Here is a 26,329-nt window from a genome sequence, read left to right as displayed (position 1 = left end):
GCAGAAACTAAGACTCATTGTCACTTGAGCATCTATGTAAAATGAGTTTATGTTTACCTCTAGGTCTGTAAATCCTGGCAAGCTTGGGACTTATCACTCAGCTTCTGAAGAGGCAATGAATTTTAGACCATTCTTCCTTCTTAAGGAAGACCTGTCTTGCTATATACTTCCCTCTTATGTCTGCCTATGCTGCATCCCACAGGTTTGGGGCTGTCATGTTATCATGACATTTATCATTTATTTATTTTTGACAGACAGAGAGGGGCAGAGCATGAGTGGGGGAGAGGCAGAGAGAGAGGGAGACACATAATCCAAAGCAGGCTCCAGGCTCTGAACTGTAAACCCAGAGCCCGACAAGGGGCTCGAACCCACAAACCATGAGATCATGACCTGAGCCGAAGTTGGATGCTTAACCCACTGAGCCACCCAGGTGCCCTAAGATTATTTTTCTCTTATTTCATTGTTTCACAAAATATTGGTTAACAAAAATACATCAACAAACAATATGCTATGAAACTATGCAAAGAAAATCATAGGAAAATGTGTGCATGGGAAAGCTATAGAAGAAAACAAAGAAAAAGTATATTCACTTGTAAAGCATTTTTTAAGTATAAACAAAGAATCATGTGTATGTACATTATCACTTTAAAATCTAAAGCCTGATTAATTTGTTTTTTTGTAAAACCTACTTGCATTTGTAAATAAATCAGAATCATCAAGTTGTGAATCAGATTAGGAAACTGAAAACAAATCAGTTAAACGGATGTCTCAGTAAAATTGTAAGCTCTTAAGAAAGTAGCAAAGATTATTTGAGGATAGCTCAACTTCTGCATTAGTACAAGATAGTGAGTTTTGCAAATTGCTAATCCTGTAACATGCTCCATGAAAACGGAGTATGGGAAAAAGAAACTTTAGGAGGGCATTAGCTATGAAAAATCTTGCAATAAAGAAAACTCTAACCTTGTTTAACTCACTGTCTGCCAAACTTAATTAGCCATTACATCTTTTACTTCGTACATCTTTTTAATACAGAATAGCTAACACGAATGTTTTACACTCTGTCATGGATTTGAATAGCAGCAGTAGCTTGCTGTGCAAAATGTGCACCAGCAGCATCGGAACCAGCTAGGACATTGTGAGAAATACAAAGTTTATCACCTTGAAAAACTGAAGAAGAATTTGAATTTTATAAGTTCCCTAAGTGGTTCATAAGCATATTAAAGTGACAGAAGCAATAGTATGGAGCATTGCTTTCCAGCCATGACTGAACATGAGAATAATGTGGAAATCTTCTGATACTGGTGTCCTGGGGCCACACTAAAAATCTTCTGCTGTAAGGGTTTGGGAGAAATTCAAGAGTATTGTAAGAAACTCACTAGCTGATTCTAATTTTCAGGCAGATTTGAGAACTGTGGGGAAAGAATAACACCATTTAAGGAACATCATTAAGGAGTCTTTCTGCCTCAATTAATAGCAAAGTCATAATATCACTTCTCGGCCGTTTGGCTAAGATCAAGTATAGTATCTGTTCCTATCAGTTTAACAGCAAAGTCATATTTATAATAGTTTAAGCCAAAACATTGGAGGTTTTCTTGACTTTTCATATGCTACCTTTAGTCTGTCAAAAATCTATAGGCAGGGACTTCCATTTTCAGCCAAGGTGGATTATCAGGAATCAGTAGATAAGGTTTACTCTCATGCACATGACTTATGAAAACTAAACAACTACACACACACACACACACACACACACACAAAACACAAAACGCTGCATATGCAGTTTTCTTTTTTCTTTGAAGAAAATTGCATTTCGTTTTATTTTATTTTTTTAATATGAAATTTATTGTCAAATTGGTTTCGCTACAACACCCAGACAGTTTTCAAGACACTAGACATCAAGAAAGTAAGGACAGTAATCCCTGAGAAATGGAAGACAAATGAGGGGAAATCTATAATTGTTTTGACTTCACTTGTGGGAGTTTCGAGGCCCAAGCTCATGGAATCAAACCTTCTTTTTTAAAGTTATTGAGTTAAAATTGACATATATTAATTTCACGTGTATAACAAATAATTTCATATGTACAGGTATTGCCAAATAAGTCTAGTTAATATCCATCATCGCACCTAATGGCAATTTTTTTCTTGTGACGACAGAACTTCTAAATTCTACTGTCTTAGCAAATATGCAATACAGTAGTATTAACTATAGTCCTCATGCTGTATGTACATCCCATGACTTATTTGTTTCATAACTAGAAGCCAGTAACTCTTGACTGCTATTTCACCCACTCCTGCTCCCTGGCTCTGGCAACCACCAACCTGTTTTCTTTATCTATGAGTTTGGCTTTGTTTGTTTTTGGATTCCACATATAAGTGAGATCATACAGAACTTTCCTTTCTCTGACTCATTCAAAATCTGGTACTGAATTTTCTAAAATTCAGTCTCTATCTTCTCAATTCCCTTTTACTCATCAACATTTTGCAAAGCAGATTCTGGTTCTATTATTTCAATAAATCACAACTCACTTTGATGTGACTAAATCCATTGGGACTTTTTCCTTCTTGTACTTGGCTCTGGAAACATTGCACACTTTTGAATGTATCTCTTTCTCTTTCTCTAAACGGTCTTCCTTTGGCTTTATTCACATCAAACACTCCTACTTTGTCTTCATCCTTATGAATTCCTCTCTTTGAAAGCTTGTTTTCTTCTTTAGTGTAGTTAAAATCTGTATTCTGCCATCATTCAAATTAATTAGTGGTCCTAGCTTTTATCAGTTACTTTAGTTCCACCCATACAGAGATGAATGTCTGATACATGTCTCCAGCCTCGTACTCTTTTTTTCTTATTCTCTATTTCCTTTTGATATTTTAAACTTAACCAAAAAATGCTTATAATTGATAATAAGACTATCATTTCCAAACTGGTCTTATGACATTTCCATACTTGTCATGAATGTGAACCAATATGCATCCACTTAAGAAAAAAATAACATAGAAATTATGCTTGGTGCCTCCTTCTTCTTCATACACTAAGTCAAATACACGATGATTTTACCTCCTAATTTCACAAATTGAACTCGATTTCCATGACGAGCAGCACCTTACTTTCAGCCATTAACGTGTTTTCTTTTGAATACCATAGTAGACTTTCAGCTGGCCTCCCTTGCTCAAATCCATATTCTATATGGATTTATTTTTCCTCTAAACAATAATAATCTGATTATGCCACTCCCTGATTAAAATTTCACAGTCACTCTCATTGCTTGCTCTAAGGCTATAAACAAAAGTTTTGTTGTAATTAAGAAAGCTCCCCCCCCATTCTTGCTTCTGCTAATCCCTCCAAAGTTATTTGCATTAAATGCCTACTCACTATCTTCTAAGTTCTAAGCCTACAATGCTGGTCCCTCTATACTTTGCCCAGGAAACTCATACGTATCCTCTTTATTTGATCCAAATATCTCTTACTCCATGAAACTGTCTTTCATCTCTCTTCCAGGTGGCAGCTGCCCATTAGGTGTCCCAGAGTTCAGTATACCTCTTTCTCGTGGTATTTCACATGTATATTTTACATTTGCTTGCATACTATTTCAGCTTCTATATATCTTTTAAATTTGATGTTTGTTTCTTCCCCTCAACTTTAGGTTCTGTGAGGGTGAGGTCACCATATGTTTCTGCATCTCTATGACTCCTATTGTGTTTGACATAGAGTAGGCACTCAGTAATTTTTTGGCAAACATGTAAACATATTGATTGAGAAAATAGATGGACACTTGAATTACACATTTTTTAAGGTTCGTATAATCTCTGCTCTTTTAAGGGGCTAAAAATGTTCTTTTTGAGTAAGTACACTAAAGTCTACATATCTAGGGGTAATTGAAGGCTTGTGCTTTCCGGAAGTTCTGGAAAACAAAACTTGTATGAGCTCTTTTTCTTTGTTCTGGGCATGCTCTTATTAGGTCAGCATCATAAAGCCCTTGAACCATAAAGCAGTAGATTCTGAATTCATGGTGGGAAGTTGTACATCAGCCCATGTTCCTAGTTTGCCTTCCTCTCATAAAGCGATAAAAAGGTGTTAAGGGTGTTGGCTGAGATATCCATGAGTATGGAGGCTGTGGGAATTAAAGTAGTAAAGGTGGCAGAGAGACTTCCTCCAGAATTACCAGCAAGGACCTTTTAGCTGGTTTCTTATATTCACCACTCACGTTCAACACTTAACAACCTGTTGATGATACTTAGGCACTCTAACAACCAGTGGACCAAAGACTGGCATGACAATAACAGAAGGTAAGTCAGAATTGATAGAAGACATGATTAGATAATGGTTTTTAGAAAGACAGACAATACAACAGAAAAGTCAAAAAAGCAGTAAGGGAATAAAGTTAATTGCAACATCAAAATGGGTTTGTAGTTTGCAGCAAAACAAACATAAAACAACACACACACACACAAAGAACCTTATTTTATACTTGAACAACTCAATAAATAAATTGAAGGAGGGCATGACACCGAGGACACCCAAATTAGTGACCTGGAAGATCAATAGCATAATTTTTTAAAATGTTTATTTTTGAGAAAGAGGTGGGGTGGGACCTCTGTGAGGGGCAGACAGAGAGGGAGAGAGAGAATCCTAAGCCGGCTCCACTCTGTCAGCACAGAGCCTGACAGGGACTCGATCTCACAGACTCATGAGATCATGACCTGAATCTAAAGGAGTTGGATGCTTAATCGACTAAGCCACCCAGACACCCTAGAATAAAAAAAAAAAAAAAAAAATTAAAGTACAAAACAAGAATTGACCAAACAGATCATGAAATATCATAATGAAAGAAAATATAAGTGACATGCTTGGTAGATTCAGAAAATATGAAGGTTTCACATGTGAAGATTGTCTAGGAGGAGAAAAACAATTGTACGGAGAACTAATAAATAGATTAAGAATCATTGAATAGCCTATACCTCAGCAAACTTGAATGTGTAAATTGAAAGCTTTCAAGTAGTTCCATGTAAGTCTAGCAATAAAAGACACCCATCTGAATGGGTTGATATTCAAAATGGGTAACAACTGCTGTACATAGGCTCCAACCAACAAGAATGTATGCGAGCCAAAATAGTCAAATGGCTTTACTGGGTTGCATGAGCAGTATTTAGCCTGGAATTAAAATCATTTTATTCAAATATTCTCTCTTTCAATAATTTGGACACAAAGAGTTACTTACATTGGACATCCCATTTATAACAAAAGCAGAAGAAGCACTTCGAGACAACTGAGAGAAAAGGGTCACAAATACCAAAATGCTAACCTAGTCAAGGTACTATTCATCTGTCAGAGAAAAAGTGTTTTAGCAGTTTTAAAGGTTTTATTATTGCAGGTAAGATACTTTGAGATCTTTAATATTCTCACTTGTTAAATAAAACATGCAAGTAGTATGTTTGATATGTAACATGTTACGAGATTATTGGTTATAAAAGACATTTTGAGTAATTCCTTTTGGTTTAGTGCCCTGGAAAACTATATTTAGGTAAATGCTAAATTAGATTTGTGGTTTTTAGTAAAGGAAAATTAGAATGTGGTCATTAGAGTTTCTGGGTACATAAGATTAATTTCTGAGGAAAAGTTCCTGCTCTTATCTTTGTTTATACTAGGTAGACCAGAGCATCTTAAAATTTCCTTTATAATATAAATTAATCTTGGAGGCTTCAGTTTTCTGACCTTAATCTATAATAGAAAAAAGTTTCCCCAAATTAATGTATTAAACTGTTAATCAATTTTTTTGATATTAATTTTAAGACATTATTATATAAACTTTTGTTTATTGGTTTGTTTTTTATCCTGATAGTGAATAGATTGGTCAGCATTTTTTTTAAATAGGTGAATGAGTCAATGAACAAATAAGGTAGTTTTTGAGATGAATAATCAAATTATAAATTATAAATTTTATAAATATGCTAATTATTCAAACTACCTCTGATTTATTGACTCAAAAATTCTCTTCAGTAGTATGGGAAGATGAAAACCAGAGAACCAAATGTACTTTGTAGTCAACACTTTTCTTATTAGTTACTACATATTATCCTTTGATTTAACTTTTCAGTGTTTGGCAACATGCCAATATTATGAGTTTCACTTCCTTTTTAACAGAGGTGACCTATCATGTACACTAAATTGAAACTCCAATTTAGAAGTGAGGAATATAAATGAATCTGTCATATTGCTTTCCCAGATAGTAGCAGAGACATCTTGCTTTTGGAGGAATCAATAATTGGAAAACTAATCTTTAAATAATAGTGTCCAAAATGATGGGAGAAGAGCCACTGTAGTCAAATCTGGTTGTTGGGTTTTGCTGTTTGGAGCTGTGATCCTGATAGAAACAACATGTTTTTTGACATTACCTTAGAACTGGCCATTGTTCCTGGAACATTAGTCTTTGTTTCCAAGGACTTTGTTTACTACTTATTATTCTTTAATATACGAGCTTGTTTTCTACTTACACTAGCAATAATAGTGTCTGCTATTTGTAACTAAACAAAATTCCAAACAGGCTGCAGATCTCTAGTCCTGAGCCAGGCATCTCTTGGTTTTCATGCTTGCTCATCCAACGGTGGGGGTGGAATCTCTTGGCACTAAACAAGGGGCATTTTCTTTCTTTGACACACATTTGTGGATGGATACCCAGTTTTGCTGTTGACTGAGTGAACTTGACCAAAGTCCTTAATTTTTCTGTACTTGCTTTTCACCATGCGACCTTAAAATGAGGACAAAATATATGCTTGCCGCTTAAAGTGTGGCAGGGGCTCCTAAAATAAGCAACTTCCTAAAATAAAAAAATAAGTTAAAAATGTGGTGAATTTCTCTTTAGAAAAAGCAAACTGGTAACCATGGGGGAAGATAATTAGAATGACAAAACAAATGGGATAATAGATAACATGCATGGCCGTTTACAAATATAAAATAAGTTCATTAGAACATTGAATGAGAATATAAAAAGCAAATGTATAGGCAAAAATCAAATGATCAACAAATATGTGAAACTTGATGTTTTTGCTGAAAATTTAAAATCAATGCAAAACCATTTTATACCCACCTCCTTGACAAAAATGTAGAAGTGAAGTATTAGCAAATGATTGTGAGGCTGTGGGAAAACAATCTTCATAATACACAGGGAGAAAGTTAGTGAAATTATAGATAGTTATACTTGATGATCCAGCAATCCATACTTGGATATTCATTCTAGAAAAACTTTGGGTTTCGTACCTAAGGGGACATAGTACAAGGGTTTTTACTATAGCAATGCTTGAATACTAGAGAGTGAACACAATGTAATACCTATGAGACAATCTATCAACAAGATGTAGATGATATCATGGATGCTACTATAGAATAAAACCCAAAAGAGTAGTCAAAAGAGAAACTTTAAAGTATGTGCAGTAACATGGATAAAACTTAAAAAAAAAAAAAACTTAGAAAAAAAGTGAAGAGAATAATGTCCAGAACAATAGTATTTCCTTAATGTAATACACATATTTTATTTTTCAAATTTGCCTAGACATTCAAGGACATTTATTGATATACAATTAGAGACTATCAGGAAGAGAAAGAGTAAAAATAATGATTATGGGATAAAAAACTGGAATAAGACAAAGGGAAGGAAAGGGTAAGGAAGAAAGGAAGGGGAAAAAAGGAAAGAGAAAGAAGAAAACCCTTGCACATATTTTAAAAATAAATTCACTCTGCAGCCAAGGGTTAAAAAATGAGTTAACTGCTGTATCTAATCACTGATATCCTAGGCACCAAGTATTTAAATCAGATACTACTTTTTTCTTTTTTCTTTTAGCTAATATGTTTTCTTAGATTGGAATACTCTATCTATATCTATATATTTTATGGAAGAAACATTTCCAATAATATTTTCACAAAATTCTCTGTGCTGTTTTAGAAAATTAGGGCAGGTAATTCCCAGGCCTGCTGTGGCTAAAAAGACCAATATAATAAATTTTAAAACATATTTATTAGACTTGTTTCTGGAAACTGTTGATTTCCAGTAATTAGACACACCCTACTGTTTTTAAGCAATATTCAACATCAGTATTTTTTTTTCTAAAATTTGGCTCTCTTCAAACTGACCAAATTTTCTCACTTTAACAAAATTACATCTGAAACAAATAGAAGCGTTGAAGTTTTAAAGTATTCTATTTCTAAACCAACATAGGTGAGCACACACTCAATTAGATTAAGGATATGCTGCTGATTTTGTGGAGGGAAAATGCCTCTTGCCAGTAATTGTCAAATCATGATTCATGCACTCCTATCGACCTCCGTCTGCAATAAATATGTACGCATTGATAATAGCAGATTCGATCAGTCTTTTCTTTATATTAATCTCTTAATTAAAAGTACTAGTAACACTAACTAGTTGCAGTAATTCTTGTGATGTTGATATTAAAAGAAAAAATTAAGACTAATAAATTCCTTGCTTTTGATTTTATCTGGTTATAGGTCCTCTTCCCTGGCCACTGGCATCCACCTGCTAATGTTGCTGCCAGAGTTAAATAAATTTCAGGATCCTCAGGAGCATGCTTTACTTTTGATTATTCTTTTACCCTGAAAAGCTGACTTTAAAGAATTTAAATGACAATGTGACCTATCCAGCCCATGGATATATCCCATGGTGATAACAAGGAGAAAATTGTTTTTCTTACAACAGTCTCTTTTTCAAAGGCAAACTTGAGCTTTGATCTTTTTAGGTCCTGTTGCTGTTCATATTCAGGGACACAATGCCATAGATCTGCAATGTTATAACTCAGAAATTTCTCGGTGGCAGGAGTAAAAATCCATAGCTAGCCAATTATATTGCATTTTTTTTTTACATATGGAAGACATACAACCGTCCTTTTTTGAGCACTCTCAATTTATATCATATACAATGTACTATTGCAGTATGGAACATAGACAGCTTAAATTTAATTTGACTTAAGAGAATTGCATTGCATACTCATTAAGTCATCCTGCAGGTCTTTGAAGAAGTACTATATTCTGAAGTGCCATAGCTAGTGGGCCAATTTTAATTTTAACCAAGCATGACATGAAATAAACATGCAAATGGCAAACAAAGAGCTGTTAATTTGTGTGAGAAGTTAAAATTAAGAAAACAAAAGGATAAAAGCAGTTAGTTTGTGCTACTACAACACAGAATCCACAATTCACATCCTGGGGGAGTGACAAACCAGTCATTTAATGCTATGTCAACACATGTATCTTGTCTTTCATTAGTAAACTCTCCTGCTGGTTCGTACACTGTCAGAAGTAGACCTCCTACTGACTTTCATAGAGGTGTGGAAACTGGGATGGTTTAATAATTCTGTTTTGTTTAACTTTCTTCCTTATCCTATTTAAGGCCAGGTTTTTCCTTTACTTTTAGAACAAGTAATATTATATATTAGCTTCATTTATGAAGTAAATGTTAAAAACGTTTATGATTCAAATGACCTACTTCCCTCTTAATTCTTTAGAGCACTTTGAATATCCTAGCCAATTGAGGGTTACATCTGCCTGTAAATTACCCATGCTTTCTCTCTGCACACAGTCTGCCCACATCATCTGTGAATAAATAACCATAAAAAATAAATGGAGAGGAAAGACGACAGCATCCATCTCCCTTTCCTCCTGAAAAGTGTTCTATTGAGATGTTGGTTAATGACCTAAGCAGTATTATAGATCCAAAGTATTTTTCACCCCACCAGCCCACTCCTGCCCCACAAACCTGTTCAATTTAACTCTTATTTGTTTTTAGATAATGTTGCTCATAGGCAGTGTTTAAGCAAACAAATTTATTTTATTTTATTTTATTTTTTTAATGTTTATTTAGTTTTGAGAGAGACAGAGACAGAATGCAAGTGGGTTAGGGGCAGAGAGAGGGAGACACAGAATCTGAAGAAGGCTCCAAGCTCCAAGATGTCAATTCAGAGCCTGACGTGGGGCTTGAACTCACGAGCTGTGAGATCATGACCTGAGCCAAAGTCAGACACTCAACTGACTGAGCCACCCAGGCGCCTCATAAGCAAACAAATATTTAAATAATTTCATCTGAAATTCATGCAAAACAACCATTAAAGATTAGGAAATACACAGATAACTCAGTATGGAATTTTTATCTATAATTTCTACAAACATTTCCAAAAAAACAGTTAAGAGTCAAAGAAAACCTGTCCCAGTTTTACATTTTAACTAACAAAGTCATATTTATTTTAGGAATTGATATTTGTAAAATTAATTCTTGGGATTAATTTGTAATAATATAAATCATCTTGACTTTTATTTTATACTATGCTGTAGAATACTTAAAACATGTATGTTGCTGTAAGGCTGTTTCAAATTGTAAATAATGGTGAGCATGAGTTAAACATTTAAGTGTCTACTTCAAATATTATTCCCATTTAAATTGCTAATCCCTCTTTTTTTTTTTTTTTTTTAAATAATCCCTCTTCTAATGAAACTATTTTTAAATTACTCTGTTGTCTTCTTGGAACTACCTTAAAACTCCAATTCTTTTTTAAAAAAGGATTTAGGTATTTTTGTTTGTTAGTTTTAGAAACAAGCAAGTTTAAAAGTTGTATAGATCACTAAAAAGCTTTTGGGTGAAATCAAGGACTTCCACAGTAATTTTATGTGTTCAATTATGTACGTTAGAGTCAGAATGTAAGTAAATTCTAAAAAGAATATAAAAATGTTTAGAGAATTGACTGCACTGTTGAAATACGTATGTAACCATCTACCATAACTGATTCGAAGTGCAATAGATATTTTAGAACATAAAATTATATACATTTGTTTAAAAATAATCTTACATATGTTTGGTATATTTCATATCACATTTTACTAAAGGAGTTTTAAAATATTTCATGTTTTACAGAAAGTGAACTTTGTACTTTTGAAGAGTACAAGCAACCACCCTACTCCAAATTAAAAAAAATACAAATAGGTTTTAATTGAATATTAAATTACTAGAAGTAAAATGTTAATAAATTCTTGGCTTTAAAGTATTGGAATTTTTTTTAAATATGATTTTAAAGGACTATGATTTTAAGAGACACGTGACTGGCTCAGTCCAGTGGAGGATGGGACTCTTGATCTTAAGGTTGTAAGTTTCAGCCCCATGTTACACTGGGTGTAGAGATTAACTTCAAAATACAATCCTTAAAAAAAAAAACAAAAACAAAAAAAAAAACACTATGATTTTAAAATATTAAACATTTTATAAAATTATTTTCTTCTAAGACCTATTTTTATTTTTTTACTTTGAGCCAAATTTTCATAATAGGAAACTAAAGTTTTTATAAAAGTGCCTTACTTGATAAAAATTTGTAAAGTTATTAGAAGAGAAAGCAAAATTATTTAAAGTATTACAATTTAAAAGGGACTGTAATTTCAGTCAACTGGAGGGAAAACACTTTTTGATACTCACTGAATTACAAAGTTTTAAATGGAGAAACATTTTACTTAAAATAATTAAACATTTGCTTAATAATATTTGTACCATTAGCTTGTTCAAAAAACTTATGCTTAGTTCAAAACTATTACTAATTCTGATTTATTAGAAATCCATTATAAGATTTACATGATAGAAAGTAGTCTGGGTCTCTAAACAATTTTTTTTTTTTAATATCAAAAAACCAGGAGAAAAAAGTTTCCACAGTTCTGGAAAACCCACAATTAGAAAAGACTGAAAAACATTCCTTTCAAAAGAAATATCCAAAGCTACTAAGATTTTGTATAGTTTCTCATATGTTGGAAATCTGTTATGGTGCTGTGTTTATGACTAATTGCCTTAAGGTGAAAAAAAATGATAATCTTGAGCTATTGTTTCAGAAATGTATTTCACATGCAATTTTTAGACCTAATATTTAATAGACATGAGAATAATAATTTCTAAAGTGTCACTGGATCTTGTCAATAGTTCTTTAACACTGAATCCATAAAGAAAAATATATTTTAATTAAAAAATGACAGCCTTTCTTCACATTCTCATTTTACAGAGTTTAAGCCCACTGTTTGGGTTATTGTTTGTTTAGTTTAGTTTTCTGCCTGTTTTAGCATGGGGAGTTTGTGGTTTTATCTTTTCCTTCTGTCTATCTCTGATTCTTTAAATTGTTTTTAAATTTCCCAACAGAAACATATTGCATAAGATTATGATGATAAAGTTTTAAGGTAATTATGTTTCTTCAGCAAGAAGTAAAATGACTGTGCACACCTATCTGTTTATGATTTCAACCTCTAAAAATTTAGGAAGTATCGGATGCCTTAAAAAAGAGTGTCATCAGAAGATCTGTCAAAATACAGCCAAGAACATTTCTTAGAGAACCGCAACTCGATTTTTACACTTAATATATCTGGTTTTGGTTGACTAGAAGATGTCTATAACAGAGCATTAACAAACACTGTAATTTGCTGGGGTCAGCCAGGTCTGCAGCTTTGAGATTGAAAGTCATCTTAAATTATGCTATCAGCTTTCCAAACCTCATTAGACTTAACCCATTTAGGCGCCACTGACTTCTCGGAATCACCAATAGAACCCTAATCAGAAAACCGCACAGCAGCCGGCCTACTGCTATCAGAAACCTCAGTACAATTTTGTATATTAATATTTCAGAACGTTTGTAGGAACATATACTCCCTGCTGAGCACTACAACCAGTTCAGACACAGTTACAGTCAGTCAACCCGCCCAGAGCGGCTGGCTGCTCCCTGTCTGTCTCTGGAACTGGCAACTGGGGAAAGAAAAAGACAGAAGAAAATGAAACGAATGCCTTCACTTGATTTATGATTAATAAATTCCCATAATTGGAGAGTTAGGTAACCAGTAAATAGAATAACAGAAGGTTACAGGAAAATGGCGATTTTATCCTGTAATGTTGCCATTGAATTTTGAATACAATATCACTTTATTTTTCTAGGAGAAGCAATTTTTGGGGCTGTTTGGAGAACATTAGTTTTCTCTAATGCTCTTTAAAATATTTAATCAAATTTTCACCATGTATTGGCTAAAATAAAGCCTAGAAGAGATTCAACAAAGTAGTGCAATTAAAAATGTTTTATAACAGACAAATCAGTGTAGTAATGAAAACCGATGTGAATTGCTAGTGACTTTAGAAATGTTTGCAATGGAGTGAAATAGAATTTCTATGATGATAAACAGTGACCAAAGTTCAGTGAAATACAGTAAAGCTAAATGTCAAAAATAGAAAGAAAACAGTAAATGCAACTCAAAGGATGCTTGAATAAATAATTTACTGTAAATAATCAGAATTATGTACATAATTGATCTGTTTGCTGATAATGGGAAAGATCTAATATTTAAATTTACTATACAATGACATACTTTTACAGATGCCCCAGAGGAAAAATATTTACAGAAACTTCCAACAAGTTAGAGTTTCTTACATTTAAATGAAGCCAAAAGTTTAAAATGAAATTGTACCAGAGCGATTAAAATGTGTCATTTTTTTAATGAAACTGTTACTACTTAGCATATAAACCAAAGTAAATCACTAGGGCACTGAAATGGCCACCAGAGTCCTTTCGCATTTTTCTTGAAACAAATTATTGTGACAGGCACACATTCTGTCACGTATACAAACTTGAAATCTGGCATTTTCCTGGATTTACGTAAATAGAAATGGAGAGCACTACAAAATTTGGAACCACAGTCCTTATCAAAGGCTCTTGAATAATATCTTCTTCCACTGTTCACGGCATGGCAGCATTCTGGCCCTAGGAGGCGTTCAGGTCCACTTTAGTGCCACTTCTGTCATGAGCTCTGTGGGTGGCACTGGCAGATTAATCAGCTTCTCCCCTTTAGTGTCAATTTACATCCGAGATTCCTCACAATCCCTCTGTTGTATGACTGAATTAAAATCGTCCATGTGCATACACACCCTTTAATATGAATATTTTCTACTGTCATCTAAATCTGACTTCCGTACATGTTCATAAAGCTTCATAACTATTTTATTTTAAATGATATAGGAATATGAACACACACCAATCTTTGTCAGTTCTGATTTTGTTTATATGTATTTAATGTTTTTATTTACTTATTTTGAGAGAGAGAGAGAGAGAGAGAGTGAGCAGGGGAGGGTCAGAGAGAGAGGGAGGGAGAATCCCAAGCAGACTCTGCACTGTCAGTGCAGAGCCCAACATGGGGCTCTATCTCATGAAACATGAGATCATGACCTGAGCTGAAATGGAGAGTAGGACGCTTAACTGACTGAGTCATCCAGCTGCCCCTGGTTTTATTTATTTTATTGTGATAAGAAAATGAGACCTGGCGTCTTAACAAATTTTTGACTATACATTGACTATACATTGTATAGACTACACATTGACTATACATTGACTATACATTGACTACATTATTTTTGACTATAGGTACACTGTGTACCTCTAGAACTTATTCATCTTTCTTAACTGAAACTTTGTGCCTGCTGATTAATTACTCTTCATTTTCTACCCCCACCAACTCCCGAATAACCACTATGCTGGACTTGGATGTCATGAATTTGACTATATTAGATAGATTACATAAAGTGGAGTCATGCAGTAATTTCTGTGTCGGGGTAATTTTACTTAATATAATGTCCTCTTAGTCCATCCATGTTGTCACATATCTAAGAATGTCTTTCTTTTTTAAAGCTGAATAGAATTCCATTGTATGTGTACCACATTTTCTTCATCTATTCATGTGTTGTTTTGGTTGTTTCCTTTTTTTTTTTTTAATATGAAATTTATTGTCAGATTGGTTTCCATACAACACCCAGTGCTCATCCCAAAAGGTGCCCTCCTCAATATGCATAACCCACCCTCCCACCCCCATCAACCCTCAGTTTGTTCTTAGTTTTGTTTTTTTTTAAGGTCTTGAATATTTTGTTTTATTTTTTATATGAAATTTATTGTCAAATTAGTTTCCATACAACACCCAGTGCTCATCCCAAAAGGTGCCTTCTTCAATGCCCATCACCTACCCTCCCCTCCCTCCCACCCCCCAACAACCCTCAGTTTGTTCTCAGTTTTTAAGAGTCTCTTATGCTTTGGCTCTCTCCCACTCTAACCTCTTTTTTTTTTCTTTTTTTTTTCCTTCCCCTCCCCCATGGATTTCTGTTAAGTTTCTCAAATCCACATAAGAGGGAAAACATATGGTAACTGTCTTTCTCTGTATGACTTATTTCACTTAGCATAACACTCTCCAGTTCCATCCATGTTGCTACAAAAGGCGATATTTCATTCTTTCTCATTGCCACGTAGTATTCCATTGTGTATATAAACCACAATTTCTTTATCCATTCATCAGTTGATGGACATTTAGGCTCTTTCCATAATTTAGCTATTGTTGAGAGTGCTGCTATAAACATTGGGGTGCAAGTGCCCCTATGCATCAGTACTCCTGTATCCCTTAGGTAAATTCCTAGCAGTGCTACTGCTGGGTCATAGGGTAGGTCTATTTTTAATTTTCTGAGGAACCTCCACACTGTTTTCCAGAGTAGCTACACCAGTTTGCATTCCCACTAACAGGGCAAGAGGGTTCCCGTTTCTCCACATCCTCGCCAGCATCTATAGTTTCCTGATTTGTTCATTTTGGCCACTCTGACTGGCGTGAGGTAATATATGAGTGTGGTTTTGATTTGTATTTCTCTGATGAGGAGTGACATTGAGCATCTTTTCATGTGCCTGTTAGCCATCTGGATATCTTCTTTAGAGAAGTGTCTATTCATGTTTTCTGCCCATTTCTTCACTGGATTATTTGTTTTTCAGGTGTGGAGTTTGGTGAGCTCTTTATAGATTTTGGATACTAGCCCTTTGTCCGATATTTCATTTGCAAATATCTTTTCCCATTCTGTCGGTTGCCTTTTAGTTTTGTTGATTGTTTCCTTTGTAGTGCAGAAGCTTTTTATCTTCATGAGGTCCCAATAGTTCATTTTTGCTTTTAATTCCCTTGCCTTTGGGGATGGGTCAAGTAAGAAATTGTTGCGGCTGAGGTCAGAGGTTTTTTCCTGCTTTCTCCTGTAGGGTTTTGATGGTTTCCCATCTCACATTCAGGTCCTTTATCCATTTTGAGTTTATTTTTGTGAATGGTGTAAGAAAGTGGTCTAGTTTCATCTTTCTGCATGTTTTTTTCCAGTTCTCCCAGCACCATTTATTAAAGAAACTCTCTTTTTTCCATTGGATATTCTTTCTTGCTTTGTCAAAGATTAGTTGGCCATACTTTTGTGGGTCTAATTCTGGGGTTTCTATTCTATTCCATTGGTCTATGTATCTGTTTTTGTGCTAATACCATGCTGTGTTGATGATTACAGCTTTGTAGTAGAGGCTAAAATGTGGGATTGTGATGCCTCCTGCTTTGGTCTTCTTCAAAATTACTTTGGCTATTTGGGGCCTTTTGTGGTTCCACACAAATTTTAGGATTTCTTGTTCTAGCTTCAAGAAGAATGCTCGTGCAATTTTGATTCGGATTGCATTGAATGTGTAGGTAGCTTTGGATAGTATTGAGATTTTAACAATATTTATTCTTCCAATCCATGAGCACAGAATGTTTTTCCATTTCTTTGTATCTTCTTCAATTTGCTTCATAAGCTTTCTATAGTGTTCACTATACAGAACTTTTACATCTTTGGTTAGGTTTATTCCTAGGTATTTTATGCTTCTTGGTGAAATTGTGAATGGGATCAGTTTTTTTATTTGTCTTTCTGTTGCTTCATTATTAGTGTATAAGAATGCAACTGATTTCTGTACATTGACTCTGTATCCTGCGACTGCTGAATTCATGTATCAGTTCTAGCAGACTTTTGGTGGAGTCTATCGGATTTTCCATGTATAACATCATGTCATCTGCAAAAAGTGAAAGCTTAACTTCAACTTTGCCAATTTTGATGCCTTTGATTTTCTTTTGTTGTCTGATTGCTGTAGAACTTACAACACTGTGTTAAACACCAGCTGTGAGAGTGGACATCCTTGTCATGTTCCTGATCTCAGGGGGAAAGCTCTCAGGTTTTCCCCGTTGAGGATAATATTAGCTGTGGGATTTTCATAAATGGCTTTTCTGATGTTTAAGTATGTCCCTTCTATCCCCACTTTCTTAAGGGTTTTTATTAAGAAAGGATGCTGAATTTTAACAAATCCTTTCTCTGCATCGATTGACAGGATCATATGGTTCTTATCTTTTCTTTTATTAATGTGATGTATTGCATTGTTTGAGAATGTTGAACCAGCCCTGCAGCCCAGGAATGAATCCACTTGATCATGGTGAATAATTCTTTTTATAAGCTGTTGAATTCGATTTACTAGTATCTTATTGAGAATTTTTGTATCTATATTTTTCAGGGATATTGGCCTGTAGTTCTCTTTTTTTACTGGGTCTCTGTCTGGTTTAGGAATCAAAGTAATACTGGCTTCATAGAATGAGTCTGGAAGTTTTCCTTCCCTTTCTATTTTTTGGAATAGCTTGAGAAGGATAGGTATTATCTCTGCTTTAAACATCTGGTAGAACTCCCCTGGGAAGCCATCTGGTCCTGGACTCTTATTTGTTGGGAGATTTTTGATGAGTGATTCAATTTCCTCAATGGTGATGGGTCTGTTCAAGCTTTTTATGTCTTCCTGATTGAGTTTTGGAAATGTGTGGGTATTTAGGAATTTGTCCATTTCTTCCAGGTTGTCCAGTTTGTTGGCATATAATTTTTCATAGTATTCCCTGATAATTGCTTGTATCTCTGAGGGATTGGTTGTAATAATTCCATTTTCATTCATGATTTTATCTATTTGGGTCATCTCCCTTTTCTTTTTGAGAAACCTGGCTAGAGGTTTGTCAATTTTGTTTATTTTTTCAAAAAATCAACTCTTGGTTTCATTGATCTGCTCTACAGTTTTTTTAGATTCTATATTGTTTATTTCTGCTCTGATCTTTATTATTTCTCTTCTTCTGCTGGGTTTGGGTATCTTTGCTGTTCTGCTTCTATTTCCTTTAGGTGTGCTGTTAGATTTTGTATTTGGGATTTTTCTTGTTTCTTGACATAGGCCTGGATTGCAATGTATTTTCCTCTCAGGACTGCCTTCACTGCATCCCAAAGCGTTTGGATTGTTGTATTTTCATTTTCGTTTGTTTCCATATATTTTTTAATTTCTTCTCTAATTGCCTGGTTGACCCACTCATTCTTTTAGTAGGGTGTTCTTTAACCTCCATGCTTTTGGAGGTTTTCCAGACTTTTTCCTGTGGTTGATTTCAAGCTTCATAGCATTGTGGTCTGAAAGTATGCATGGTATGATTTCAATTCTTGTATACTTATGAAGGGCTGTTTTGTGACCCAGTATGTGATCTATCTTGGAGAAGGTTCCATGTGCACTTGAGATGAAAGTACATTCTGTTGCTTTGGGATGCAGAGTTCTAAATATATCTGTCAAGTCCATCTGATCCAATGTATCATTCAGGGTCCTTGTTTCTTTATTGATCCTGTGTCCAGCTGATCTATTCATTGTTGTAAGTGGAGTATTAAAGTCCCCTGCAATAACCACATTCTTATCCATAAGGTTGCTTATGTTTGTTAATAATTGTTTTATATATTTGGGGGCTTCTGTATTCGGTGCATAGACATTTATAATTGTTAGCTCTTCCTGATGGATAGGCCTTGTAATTATTATATAATGCCCTTCTTCATCTCTTGTTAGAGCCTTTAATTTAAAGTCTAGTTTGTCTGATATAAATATGGTTGCTCCAGCTTTCTTTCGACTTCCAGGAGCATGATGGATAGTTCTCCATCCTCTCACTTTCCATTTAATGTGTCCTCAGGTCTAAAATGAGTCTCTTGTAGATAGCAAATAGATGGGTCTTGTTTTTTGTTTTTTGTTTTTTTTTTTTTTTTTTCTATTCTGATACCCTGTATCTTTTGATTGGAGCATTTAGTCCATTTACATTCAGTGTTATTATAGAAAGATATGGGTTTAGAGTCATTGTGATGACTGTAGGTTTCATGCTTGTAGCTATGTCTCTGGTACTTTGTCTCACAGGATCCCCCTTAGGATCTCTTGTAGGGCTGGTTTAGTGGTGACGAATTCCTTCAGTTTTTGTTTGGGAAGACCTTTATCTCTCCTTCTATTCTAAATGACAGACTTGCTGGATAAAGGATTCTCGGCTGCATATTTTTTTTTCTGTTCATCACATTGAAGATCTCCTGCCATTCCTTTCTGGCCTGCCAAGTTTCAGTGGAGAGATCTGTCAATAGTCTTATCAGTCTCCCTTTATATGTTAGAGCATGTTTATCCCTAGCTACTTTCATAATTTTCTCTTTATCCTTGTATTTTGCCAGTTTCACTATATGTCATGCAGAAGATCGATTCAAGTTACATCTGAGGACGTAGCTCTGTGCCTCTTGGATTTTGCCTTTTTCCTTCCCCAGATCAGGGAAGTTCTCAGCTATGATTTCCTCAAGTACACCTTCAGCACCTTTCTCTCTCTCTTCCTCCTCTGCAATCCCAATTATGCGTATATTATTGAGTTTTATCACATCACTTAGTTCTCTAATTCTCCCCTCATACTCCTGGATTTTTTTATCTCTCTTTTACTCAGCTTCTTCTTTTTCCATAATTTTATCTTCTAGTTCACCTATTCTCTCCTCTGCCTCTTCAATCCGTGTTATGGCCACCTCCATTTTATTTTGCACCTTATTTATAGGATTTTTTTTAGCTCCTCATGACTATTTCTTAGTCCCTTGATCTCTGTAACAATAGGTTCTCTACTGTCCTCTATGCTTTTTTCAAGCCCAGTGATTAGTTTTATGACTATTATTCTAAATTCTTGTTCCGTTATATTGCCTAAATCATTTTTGATCAATTTGTTAGCTGTCACTACTTCCTGGAGTTTTTTTGAAGAGAATTCTTCCATTTTGTTATTTTGGGTAGTGCCTGCAGTGGCTTGAAGTCACAGGGCACTTCCCCTGTGCTGTCTGGAGTAACTTGTATTGGTGGGTGGGGCCGCAGTCAGACCTGATGTCTGTCCACAGCCCTCTGCTGGGGCCACAGTCAGACTGGTGTCTACATATCTTCCCCTCTACAAGGGGCAGGACTCACTGTGGAGTGGTGTAGTCCCTGTCTGGGCTGCTTGCACACTGCCAGGCTTGTGGTGCTGCTTAGATGGGATCTGACGTATTAGTGGGGGTGGATCCTCAAGGTGCACAGGGGCAGGAGGGGCAGGCTTAGTTTGCTTTGCAATGGGTGGTCCCTTGCAGGAGGGGCCCTGGAGCACTGGAAGGGAAACAGGCCCGTCAGAGGGATGGATCCACAGAAGCACAGAGTTGCATGTTTGAGTGGTGCAAGGAAGTTCCCTGACAGGAACTGGTTCCCTTTGGGATTTTGGCTGGGGGATGGGTGAGGGAGACAGTGCTGGCGAGTGCCTGCCTTTGTTCCCCGCTGAGCTGAGCTCTGTTGTCCTGGGCTCAACAACTCTCCCTCCCATTGTCCCCCAGCCCTCCTGCTCTCCAAGCAGAGCTGTTAATTTATAACCTTCCAGATGTTAAGTCCCGCTGGATGTCAGAACTCACACAGTCCGGCCGCTCCGATTTTGCAAGCTAGACGCCGGAGCTCTGCCTTGCCAGGCGGGCTACCCCTCTGCCTACCGGCTCCCTCCTGCCAGTCCCTGTAGCACACACCGCCTCTCCGCCCTTCCTACCCTCTTCCGTGGGCCTCTCCTCTGCGCTTGGCTCCAGAGCATCTGTTCTGCTAGTCTTCTGGCAGTTTTCTGGGTTATTTAGGCCGATGTGGGTGGAATCTAAGCGATCAGCAGGATGCAGTGAGCCCAGCGTCCTCCTACGCCGCCATCTTTCCTACAAGTTTCTCAAGGGAAACTTTTTAAAATACTTCTGTTGATAACTGTGTCACTACCAGATCCTGTTGACAACGCTGGCATGATGCAGGCCGCAGGCTGCGACAACGCACACCAAACGCTCTCCATTTAGAAAGCCACAGGGGAGTCCAGCTCTGTGGCCCACAGCCACGCTGTCGACCAAGGTTTATCGAGCAGGCCGTTTCTGCTCTGGGCAGCCGTGGCTGGTGAGAGGTGCGATCACTCTGGCCCCTGCAGCCCCAGGTCGGGAGACAAGGACACAGCAACCACAGCAGCCGCAAAGGACAATCGGGAGCCAGGGGGCTCGGCACCACCTCGGCAGACACAGAACACAGGAGCCCAACGGGAGCCCGGCCCCCACCCCCAGCCCGGTGAGTAACCCTGTTTTGGTTGTTTCCAAACCAAATGTTGGCAGTTGTGAATAGTATTGCCATGAACGTTAGTGCTAATATCTCTGAGATCCTGATTTCAATTCTTTTGGATATATACTCAGTATCGGGACTGTTGAATCAAATGGTAGATACTTTATTTTTAATTTTTTGACAAACCTCCAAACCATTTTGCATAGTGGTTGCATTTTGTGACCTATCCTGACATGGAAGTAATATCTCGTTGTTGTTTTGATTTGCATTTCCCTGATGATGAGTGATGATGAGCATTTTTTTCATACACTTGTTGACAATATGTGTGTCTTATTCAAGTCCTTTGCCCATTTTTCAAAATTGAGGTATAATTGACACACAACATTTTATTAGTTTCAGGTGTACAACGTAATGATTTGATATTTGTGTACATAGTGAAATAACCATTACAATAAGTCCAGTTAACATTTTTTCTTGTGATGAGAACCTTTAATATTTATTCTTTTAGCAACTTTCAAATATGCAATATAGTTTTAACTATAGTCACCATACCTTATTTATTTTATAACTGGAAGTTGATACATTTTGACTCCCTTCACTCATTTTTCCCATTTCTCAACCCATACCTCTGGCCATCACCTATCACCTATCTATTTTCTGTTTTTATGAGTTTGTGTGTGTGTGTGTGTATGTGTGTGTATTTATTTTTTAGATTCCACAAGCAAGTAGTATCATACAGCCGCCTTTGTTTTTCTCTATCTGACTTATTTTGCTTAGCATAATGCCTTCTAAGTCCATCCATGGAGTCACAATGGCAAGATTTCTCTTTCTTTCTTTCTTTTTTTCTTTCTTTTTTTCTTTTTCTTTTTCTTTCTTTCTTTCTTTCTTTCTTTCTTTCTTTCTTTCTTTCTTAATGGCTGAATATTTCATTGTATGTGTGTATTACATTTTCCTTTTTTAATTTTTTAAATGTTTATTTATTTTTGAGAGAGAGAGAGAGAGAGAGCACATGCAGGGGAAGGTCAGAGAGAGGGAGTCACAGAATCAGAAGCAGGCTCCAGGCTCTGAGCGGTCAGCCCAAAGCCCGACACAGGGCTCAAACTCACAAACTGTAAGATCCTGACCTTTACCGAAGTCTGACACATTCAACCCACTGAGCTCCCCAGGCTCCCCATGTGTATCCCATTTTCTTTATCCATTTATTTATTGATGGACATTCAAGCTGTTTCAATATCTTGGCTATTGTAAATAATACGTTGAACATGGGGGTATTCTTAGAGTCCTTTTTTCATTAATGTTTTTGCTTTCAGGTTACAATTAGGCTTACATATAAAAAGTTATATTTATAGCAGTCTATTTTAAGTTGATAACAATTTAAGACCAAACGCATTCTAAAGCTCTGTATGTTTATTCTCTCCCTCCATGTTTTATATTTTTGGTGTCAAATTTAAATGTTTTTGCCTTGTGTATCACTTAACTAATTATTACAGTTTCAGTTATTTGTATTACTTTTGTGTTTTAACCTTCATGCTAGCTTTATAAGTGATCAATCCACAATTTTTACTATATATTTCTATATATTTACCTTTATCAGTGAGATTTATACTTTCAAATTTTCTTGTTACTAATTAATGCCCTTTCTTTTCAGCTTAAAGAATCCCCTTTTACATTTTCTGTAAGGCCAGTTTGGTGGTGATAAACTTTTTTAGCTTTTGCTTTTTTGGAAAAGTCTTAAATCTCTCCTTCAATTCTAACTTTATATCTGCCAGGTAGAGTATTCTTAGTTGGAATTTTCTTTTTTTTCCTTTCAGCACTCTGAATATATCATGCTCTTCCATTCTGACCTGCAAAGTTTCTGCTGAAAAATCTGCTGATAATCTTATGGGGGTTCTCTTGTGTGTAATAAGTTATTTTTTCCTTATGCTTTTGAAATTCTCTTCTTGCCTTAACTTTTAACATTTTAATTACAATCTGTCTTGGTATGGGTCGCTTTGGGTTTATCTTTTTCTGGAGCTTTCTGGACTTCCCAGATCAGGATCTGTTTATTTCCCCGGGTTTGTAAAGTTTTCAGCCATTATTTCTTCAAATACGTTTTCAGGCCACCCCTACCCCGTTCTCCTTCAGGGTCACCTATTATGCAAATGTTAGTCCACTTGATGTTGTCCTACCAGTCCCTTAAGATATTTTATTTTCATCTAGTTTCCATTTATAATAATGAATGCTTCCATGACCATTCTCCATCATGTTCCCGTATGGACTTGCATGAGAATTTCTCTAGGATATGTATCCAGAAGAGAAATTACTGGGTCCTAGGAGTTAATAATTAATTTGTGTGTCTGGAATCAGATTGGTTTTCAAAATAGCTATGTCATTGCACAGTCCCAACTGCAGTAGAGAATTAAGATGGCCCCGCATTACAATAACCCTGGGCATCTTACAGTTCTCTAATTTCAGTGCGACTGGGGCAAAGTGATAGTTTATTTTCAAAATTTTGTACTTTTCTGATTACCAGCGCTTTTGAGGATATTTTGGAGGCTTGTTTATTCTGTTGCTTATCCTCTTCTATAAATTGCTTGTCCATATTTTTTGCCTGATTTTTCTCTCCACATTGCTCTCTTTCAAGAGTGCTTTGCATGTTTTAGAAAACAGATAGTTTTCACCACCTTTACTTCTACTCTGGTTAAACCAGTACAGTATTATCCCCAGACTCCCTGTTTCTACCCTTGTTCCTGACTCCTACATTCTATTCTCAACAAAGTTGCTAAAATGACCCTATTAAACTGTGAATCAAATTATGGCATATCTGCTCAGAATTCTCCATGTCTTTTCGAATTACTTCAAGATAAAAAACAACAGCCTGTCAGACCCTGTATCCTCTCCTTTTCATCCCCTCTTCAATCTCATTCTTCTCACTCGTTCCTCACTTTTGCCATATTGATCTACTCGGCAGTCCTTGAACAAGCCAGGCACACATCCCCTCTGCGGCTCTGCCTTCATCCTGTTCTTTGTTGGAAAGACCAATGAATTACTCTTGCCTCCTTCAATCTTTGCTTCTGCTACCTTCTCTGTGGGCCCTTTCCTGAGCATCCATTTAAAAATTGAATTTATATCCATGGCGTTTCCTATCCTATTTCTCCTTTAAAAATATTCTTTGCAAGATTTGTTATGTTCTAAAATATTATATAGTTAAATTATTCATCCTATTTTTGTCTTATTCCCCATACCTGAATATACATTCCATGAGGGAAGACCTTCCTTTTTTATTTTGTCCATTCACATTGTCCAGCTCTTAGCATATTATCTAAAATGTAATATATAGTAATATATATATATATATATATATATATATATTTGTCAAATTAAAGTAACTATTATTTTCTCTTTTACATACAGTTAAAATTGGTATAGGCCTAAATATATTTCACATCCTGTCAATTTCATATTCTTCCAATAGTGACCCTAAACAAAAGCAGCATAGCATTTATAAAATGTTCAGGTATTTTATTAAATTACACAATGGATCTCTACAATGTTGCACATACCAGCTTGTATGCAATTTTAATGGTATATCACTTATTACAAAGATATAACTGAGCGGTAGTTTTGCAAATCTAGTGAGCCATATTTAACCAAATAAAAGTTCAATAATTAAAAAAAAATAAAACTGGGCAGTAAAGATCAAGTAAGTTCTAGATAGTGAATAATAAAGTGTTCACTCATTTTATCATTTACCTTCAATATTCATATAACATCTTCAACCAGAAAAAAAGATGTGGAGGCTAGTTGCATATTCATTTCATTCAGGAATATTAGCCTTTACCAGTTAGTGGCTTGTTTGATTACAAATAATTCAACCCTAAACATAGAAAAGTATTTTTTCAAAGACATTTACTACTGCAAAATATATGCCCTTAATTCTTATTATTCCTTCAAGTCACTGAGCTTTCATTAAAGGATGTTTGTGGGATACCCAAACCGGGGAGTCCTAGATACGATCTTTTTACCTAGCTTTTCATAACATTCATTTAGCTGCACTAAATATCAGTTCATTGTCATAAAAAGCCTGGGCTCTAAATTCATGCACGTGCTCATGGGTGTATACTTTCAATCTCAGGACGAAGTCATGAATATTCTAATATCTGTTAAATAGAGTTGTCTTGATTATTAAATGAGAAAGCATAAATAAGTTACCTAACACAGTTTATGTTTGATTCTCATGCTTTATGAGAATAAACTATCACTTAATTTGAGTAAATTATTTTTTTTCTCTTGACTCCTGATTGCCTGGAATATTTAAATAACATTCCAAATCTTTCATACTTCTATTTGCCTCTCTGTCATGGAACTCATTGCTCGTGTGTCAGTATCAAGCAAGATTGGCGAAAGCAACAACAACAACAACAACAAACAAAACCTGATCTGTGTTTAATTATTGTTGTCTCAGATCTAACTGTGTTTTTTAGTCACATAAGTAGAAAAAAAAGTTCTTTGAGTTACTAGATATATTCAGCCATTATATGAGCACAATTGCTCAACTTGTCATGTCTCTTTAGTGCATCTAAGGTTTGAGTTAAAGCATGGAGTTGCATACAAATAGCTTCTAGGGCCATCACATTAATCTTCTGATGGGTACAAAATACATAGCACCCCACAGATAGATCATAAAAACCAATATGGTATCCTGGGATCTTCAAGAAGAGTGTGGTTATAATTACCAACATTCTGGTTAGTACTTGTCATTACTCTTCATCTTAAGCAAGTAGAGGAGAATTCTGACAATATCTATTCGATCACCTAGTCAAATTACCAACAGAACTTTCAAGAAGTCCTTTGAAGATATAAAGATTTTGCTTACCTCCATTATAAAATGGTTCTCCTATTTTATTCACCATGGGTGTTTTTAAGTTTCTATGCTTATAAACATTAGAATAATCCAAATACAATTTCTAGCAAATCGTTTTCTAAAGGAATTTTTAAAGATTATCATTGTTTCCTGAGATGATTACAGATATGCTTGCAAATTTATATACCAGGGAATGTTTTAAAATATACCTGAAAACTGGTTGTAATTTTGTTACTTGAGTCAAGGGCA

The 26,329-nt window shown here is 35.6% G+C and overlaps 1 pseudogene; it reads left to right on the top strand.

Annotated features, from left to right (window-relative positions):
- The first annotated feature begins 1,486 nt into the window (after positions 1–1,486).
- On the top strand, positions 1,487–1,616 carry LOC128776844 (U2 spliceosomal RNA; annotated as a pseudogene).
- The last annotated feature ends 24,713 nt before the right edge of the window (positions 1,617–26,329 follow it).

The sequence above is a fragment of the Panthera pardus genome, unplaced genomic scaffold, assembly GCF_024362965.1.
Source record: "Panthera pardus isolate Hobbes unplaced genomic scaffold, ASM2436296v1 HiC_scaffold_13, whole genome shotgun sequence".
NCBI classification, from domain to species: Eukaryota; Metazoa; Chordata; class Mammalia; order Carnivora; family Felidae; genus Panthera; species Panthera pardus.
This window is presented reverse-complemented; position numbering and strand designations above follow the sequence as displayed.